The 7,226-nt window shown below is 41.4% G+C and overlaps 1 pseudogene; it reads left to right on the top strand.

Moving 5' to 3' along the window:
• The first annotated feature begins 265 nt into the window (after nt 1–265).
• Nucleotides 266–1,011, top strand: LOC111537320 (annotated as a pseudogene).
• The last annotated feature ends 6,215 nt before the right edge of the window (nt 1,012–7,226 follow it).

Below are 7,226 nucleotides of genomic sequence, written 5' to 3' on the forward strand. Positions count from 1 at the left end.
TCAGTGATCTCCGTTCCAATTTCCTGCCACACAAGGGCTCAAGATCTCATCTCCCATATCCATTTGAGCTTTAAAATCCAGAAGCCTTATACATTTTCGGTGGGAAAGTAAATTAGTACAACCTCTATGAAAAACTGTATGGAGATTTCTTGAAGAACTGAAAGTAAAATTACCATTTCACCCAGCAATCTCAATACTGGGCATCTACCCAAAGGAAAAGAAATTGTTATATTAAAAAGATACCGCTCTTTTTCAGGCTAGAACCATGGAGGGTGTAGAAGAGAAGAAGAAGAATATTCCTGCTGTGCCAGAAGCCCTTAAGAAAAAGAGAAGGAATTTCACAGAGCTGAAGATCAAGCACCTGAGAAAGAAGTTTGCCCAAAAGATGCTTCGAAAGGCAAGGAGGAAGCTTATCTATAAAAAAGCAAAGCACTATCACAAGGAATATAGGCAGTTGCACAGAACTGAAATTCAAATGGCAAGGATGGCAAGAAAAGCTGGCAACTTCTGTGTACCTGCAGAACCCAAATTGACGTTTGTCATCAGGATCAGAGGTACCAATGGTGTGAGCCCAAAGGTCTGAAAGGTGTTACAGCTTCTTCGCCTTCGCCAAATCTTCAACGGAACCTTTGTGAAGCTCAACAAGGCTTCAGTTAACATGCTGAGGATTGTAGAGCCACATATTGCATGGGCGTACCCAAATCTGAAGTAGGTAAATGAACTAATTTACAAGCGTAGTTATGGCTAAATCAATAAAAAGTGAGTTGCTTTGACAGATAACACTTTGATTGCTCAATCTCTTGGTAAATATAGTATCATCTGCATGGAGGAGCTGATTCATGAGATCTATACTGTTGGAAAATGCTTCAAAGAAGCAAATAACTTCCTGTGGCCCTTCAGATTATCTTGCCCATGAGGCAGAATGAAGAAAAAGACCACCCATTTTGTAGAAATGGAGATGCTGGCAACAGGGAGGACCAGATCAACAGTCTTACTAGAAGACTGAACTAAGGTGTCTACCATGATTATTTTTCTAAGCTTGTTGGTTAATAAACTGTACCTGCTCCCAAATTGAAAAAAAAAAGAAAAAAAGATACCTGCACTGGTGTTTGTCACAGCACTGTTCACAATAGCAATGTCATGGAATCAACCTAAGTGCCCATCAGCAGATGATCAGATAAAGAAAATATAGGATATACACACCATAGAATACTATGCAGGCATAAAAAAATTGAAATCATGTTCTTTGCAGTATCATAGATAGAGTTGGAGGCCATTATCCTAAATGAAATAACTCAGAAACAGAAATCAAATACTGCATGTTTTGACTTATAAGTAACAGCTAAACTCACAGACATAAAAATGGAAATAACAGACACTGAGGACTCCAAAAGGGGGAGGGATGGGAGGCGGGTAAGGACTTTAAAAATTACCTGTTGGGCTGGGTGCAGAGGCTCACATCTATAATCCTAGCACTTTGGGAGGCCAAGGCAGGAAGATTGAGCCTTCTCGAGCTCAACTCCTGCTTGAGCCCGAGAGTTTGAGACCAGCCTGGGAAACATGGTAAAACCACAACTCTATTTTAAAAAACACAAAAATTAGCTGGGAATGGTGGTGCATGCCTGTAGTCCCAGCTACACAGGAGGCTGAGGTAGGAGGATCACTTGAGCCCAGGAGGTCAAGGTTGCAGTGAGCCATGATCACACCACTGCACTCCAGCCTGGGCAACAGAGTGAGACCCTGTCTCATAAAAATACAGACAAAAATTTTAAAATGGCCTATTGGGTACAATGTTCACTATTTGGGTAATGTTACACCAGAGCCCAAACCTCACAATTATGCCAAATATCCATGTAACAAACATGCACATATACCCCTTGAATCTAAAATTATTTTTAAAATAAAATAAAACAATGCCTAGCAAAAAAAAAAAAAAAAAAAAAAAATCCAAGCCCATTATTTACCAGCAACAATAAACTCTGGACCCTCTGAGACTGCATGACTATCGGCCCTAGTTTTCAGCTCCCTCTGGTTCTAGGCATTTGAAAAGATGTTTGTTCAGGTTAAATTTTGTTATCACTTATGACAATTTCTAATGTTTATGAATAAACACTGGGAAACTAATCCTTTCTGAAAACTAGTAGTAAACCTACATTGGTATAAAACAGCTAAATATCTTATATCATAGTTGCTCAATGTGTTACAATGTACATTTGAATTTATGTATAATGTGTGACTATGGAACAGTCTTTTTTCCATATCAATATGAATGAGAATAGATGTAAAAATCAAGAACAAAATCTAATGGTGAAAAAATAAAAGGATGTCCATTACATTCTATTGAACATTTCTAGGTATTTTTTAGTAGGAAGGTTTTCAGACTACTTAGACTCCTATCTTACTGGAAATGGAACCAGCAGTTACATTAGATGCATTACTCAATTTAATCCTCATCCCAACCCTGCAAGATAGATAATCATACTCCCATTTCACAAATGAGGAAATTGAGACTCATAGAAGTTACATAATTTTATCAAGGTCACACAACTAATGCTGTCTGATCTCAAAGACCACATAATTCTCCTTATCTCATATTACTTCTTTGGAGAGCCAGCCTATTTCCTCTACTGTGCCTGAAAGAAAGAAGTCCAGAGTTTGTGAACAGTTTAAGCCAAAGAGTCCTTTGAATGTTCTCCTTGAAAAACAGTCTTGAGAAAAAAAGTTTCTGGCAAGGTTCCATGATTAATTATAAGGGTGAGTGGTAAGCCAAAGAATTATGAAGCCTGGATGTGACTTGACATCACCTTTGGGGAAACCATCAAGAATCCCTGAATAGGCTCGTGTCTGAGCACCCAGAGAGAGAGAGGCAGACCTTCCCTCCCCAGGTAGCCAGCCCCATTTTATTCAAGGGTGGGTCAGCAGAAGGTTTGGAGGATTGGCTCTGCCTGAAATCTGTAGGAGAAAGTGGATACAGGAGAGGTTAATGTCCATGCTGAGGAATCACGAAGCCGATAAAAACCTGGATCATTGGGTTAGAAGCTGGCCCAAGGCCAGACACAAAATATAGCCATAATGGGAGCCTTCCCAAGTAGAAAAAGGTTATTAGCGGAATCACATTAATCACAATGATTAATGCTAAAACTCAAGCCTTTTATTATGTAAAAGGCTCAAAAGAATATATTGGCAGAGAGGGAAAGGGTTCCAATTTTGCAGAAAATAGTGAACCAAAGAGGTACAGTAAATATTCAGGATGTGATTTGAAAATCAGAAACCTGGACGGGTCACACAAATCACGCTTAAAAGCTGCTTATGCAAAGAAATTTGCCAGAAAGCAAATATGCCTACAGATGGCCCATCAGGAGGCAGTTGGGTACTCCCAGCTTGCTACAAGGGCAGCCAGGCCAAGCAAGAGGACAAGGTCAGGAGGGGCCCAGGGTGTGGGGTGGAATGAGAACACAGGCCAAGAACAAAGATCTCACTGTCCACAATCCTCCCAGAGTCCTCAACCTGCCAAGGGCAATGCCCAGGAGAGGTCACCTTGGAGCTCCAGGGCCTGTAAAATCTCCTACCCTGGACCAGTTGGGGCAGAGGAACAGTGCTAACCAGGTATGACTTGTGAGTCGAAAGACAAATTACAAAAAGAAAAAATCCCAAAATTTAAAACCAGTGCTGAATCAAAATAAAAGTACACAAACCAAAGCCTCACCCATGAATCCAAACCAAGCTAGATGAAAGGTTGGTCAGTGATAAGGGAGACTCAGAAGAATGAGGCCATTTAAAAATGAAGAAGAAAGTTTACACTGGAGAAAGTCTCTAAAACAGACTTAGGTACTCAGGAGGCTTCTGTGGTCTGACTATTACCAACGGCAGGGACCCAGCTCACAGGCAGGAAAGGAATGCAAGTGTCCTTCCATATTCCTGGGCTTCTCAAACTGAGAGCAGACCATTAAGTAATTATTCCCTGCCTTACATCTTGTAGAAAAAAAATTCTGGAAGAAGAGAGGCAAAGTATGTGTCTTTTAAAATTAATTTTTAACATGCTTGTTTCCAAAAGGATCTAGGGTATGTCCCACTATTAAAGCATATGCACATGGCAGTTAAATAAAGATGCTTGGCAAAGATTGGCTCACTCTTCACCAAACCCATTTTCTCTTCTAGCCAATAACATATGAACAGAAATATTACTGCCACTGTCAGGGCTGGCCCATAGACACCTACTAGGCATGACTACCCACAGTCTTTCTTCATTTCCTGGCTAAATGCAGCAGGCTCTGAGTGGAACGACTCTCTAGGTCCCTGAATCTTTGCCTGTGGGACAACTGCCTGATGATCAGGAAAACACATTTGCACTTCACATGGGAAAACAATTACGACTGCAAGAAACCACTCTGACTTGGAGGATTATTGTTACAACAGCTGACATTCTATTGAATACAGAAGTTGGTAACTTGAACAGGAATACTGACATGATAAAAACTAAACACAGTATTGGCTTAGCGCTCAGGTGGCAGGCAGAGAGGAAACTATTCTCAGAGTGGAAAGATGGAGACCTACAATATTCCATGGCAAAACATTACACTTGTCACCTGGCATAACTTGGAAGCCAGAGCATGTGCCAACTGAGCCTGTAGCTCTGGGAAAGAAGTTGAAGAAAAGCTCAAAATTTTTTTCTGCTTTTAATAAGAAGGAAGAGGGAGGGAGAGAGAGAAACAGAGAGTGAGTCAGGGGCCTCTAAGGCTTGTAAAATCCTACTATTTTAAGGCTGCAAACAGTAATAGATTAGACTGAAGGAAGCATTAAAGAAAAAGGACTCCCAGAGAAGAGTGTATTCCCAGCCAAAGCCTCTCATTATCGTGCCCTACCCTCTATGGACTTTCTGTTCCAACATGCGGCTCCCTCAGCTCCTTGCCTCTCTGGCACGTGCACAGCCCTCACTGAGGCTCTAGGGAGCCTCTCATTCCCTGGACATTGTCCATGGACCCTGAGGAACTGGAGAACTCTCCCGGGCCCAGCTACATGGAAACTTCCCTCAGCCATGTCTAATCTACATGCGGCCTCAACCACTGTGACAACAGACAACACAGTGCAACTGGAGCATCTCCAAAGGCCTTGCAGTTTTCTTAGTCTATGGCTTAAGAAATGTGAAGTTCCCTGCCACCGGGTTTTCCCCTATCAACCTCTCCGGGTGCTTCCACCACCCCTTGATTCTCCTCTCTACTCCCAGTTCTTTCTCCCCATACCAGAAGGGATTCCTTCCTCCTATTCCTATATGAAAGAAAATCACCTCTATGGAAGATCTTTCAAAAATATTGACCCTCTTATGCCTAGGCACATCTAGGCTATAGGATCCTTAATAGCAAGGATACCTTGCCTTCAGGACTCATCCAGTGTCTGACGTGCAGTAGGCACCAACGTACTTTTGGTGAAATAAACTGAACTGTAGTAAATTAAGGGACAGAGGAAAAGGGCTTGCAAGCACAAACTGGAAGAGAAGCTCCAAGGTCTCAAGATAAGGACCTGGGGAAGCAGGGAGCAGCGGGACGGGTGGTGGAGTTGCAGCATGTATCTCTTGCCTGTTATAAACTTCCCAAGAGGACTTCTGAATTCAACTTGTTGCAATCCCTGTTTTCCTGCAAACCCCAAGAAAGGAGTACAGGCGTGACTGCATTCACTCACAGAGGTCCAGACTTAAAGCCCAAGCTGTATTCATTATAATTCAAACACATCTGGGCATGAGTAGAAGGCTGGTGGGGCAGGCTTTCCAAGGATCGGTTTGCACGAGGCACTAAGGAGTCCCCTGGGAAATAATCCATCCCAGGGGAAGAAAGAGTTGAAGGGGAAAGTTTGAACCAAACAGAATAGTGGGTCAGGAAGGGAGGGACAACTTTGAGTACAGCATAATGTCTCTCTTTCAGCTCATTGTCTAGTCTACTCCCTGTGGATCTGTGCCAGAATCCAAGATAAAGAACACTGCATTAAAATTAATTTTTAAAAGAGAGAGTTTTATCTTTTTTGAAAAAAATATATATATTATTCAGTTGGTACTACAGAAATTGAAAGAAAGTTTGAGATCTATGCAGAGCGATCATATGTCCCAGTTCTCCCAAGACAGTCCCAGTTTGTACCTGTTGTCTCAGCAGGTAACCCTGTTCCCTGTTTCAGCTTACTTCTGAATTGTCCTAGAAGTTGTTTGGTCACCCTGGTTCTGAGGGACATTTTGGGGATAAATCTAGGTAAGTCACACACTCTTTTTCTAACATATAATGTTCTTGTGTTCATAAAAGGAGCCTACAAAACAAAGAGAATAAGAAAAAGGAACACAAATTCCATTTTCATATGAGACTAGGTGACATCTGTAACCCAGAAGAACATGAGATGAATCCAGAAAGCAAATAGAAGAATAGTAAATGGCTCAGCAGGGCAGACTGAACTAACATAGAAGTGTCTTTAGAGGGACTTAACAGTGAGAAGAGGGCTAACTAACATACCCTGAAGAATCGAAGAAAAACTAAGGAACTGGAGACACCAGCTACCTAGAAGGCAAGAGTAGAACCATCACTGTGTGCTATAAAGAAATTATCCCCTCAACATCCCATCAGGAGATGGGATATAGATTCTCTACATGAGTTGAACCAGACTTGCCTCATCTCAGGGACACCAGGCCCAGAGGAGGGCATGCGAATCAAACTCAAACCAGGGAGAGTTAACTGAACACTGTATCCTGAATCTGAGACTCCAATTATTTTCCCAGTTCCAGCTTCAGAACATTATCATTTAGCCTTCCATTCTCCAAGAAGATTTTAAAAATAAAACACCCTGGGGGTAGAGGATTGAAGGGAAAACCTATAAATAATGACATTTGGGGCAATCTGGCTGGCCAACAAATTTTCCTACTTGAAACTCTATAAGGCAACAAGACCAGCCCAAGTCTAATCAGGTTTTTAGTGCCTCATTCTTAAATATGAATGGGCACCAGGCTTTGGGGCAGCTGTCAACGTGAAAGACAGAGGCTAAAACAAACAGGATAAAAAGAACAGTGGGGATAAACAGAGACAAGAAGCAAGAGAAAATATTAAGAAAATTATAATTAATGATAACCAATGACTTTAGAGGATGAAGAAAGATAGGCTACTATGTTCCTAAAGAAAACAGTCAGAGAATATGAGTAAGCTCTTAGAAATTTAAATATTATATCCAGATTTTTTAAATTATTGAACAAAAAGATA

This window comes from Piliocolobus tephrosceles, chromosome 16 (assembly GCF_002776525.5).
Source record: "Piliocolobus tephrosceles isolate RC106 chromosome 16, ASM277652v3, whole genome shotgun sequence".
Classification (NCBI taxonomy): domain Eukaryota; kingdom Metazoa; phylum Chordata; class Mammalia; order Primates; family Cercopithecidae; genus Piliocolobus; species Piliocolobus tephrosceles.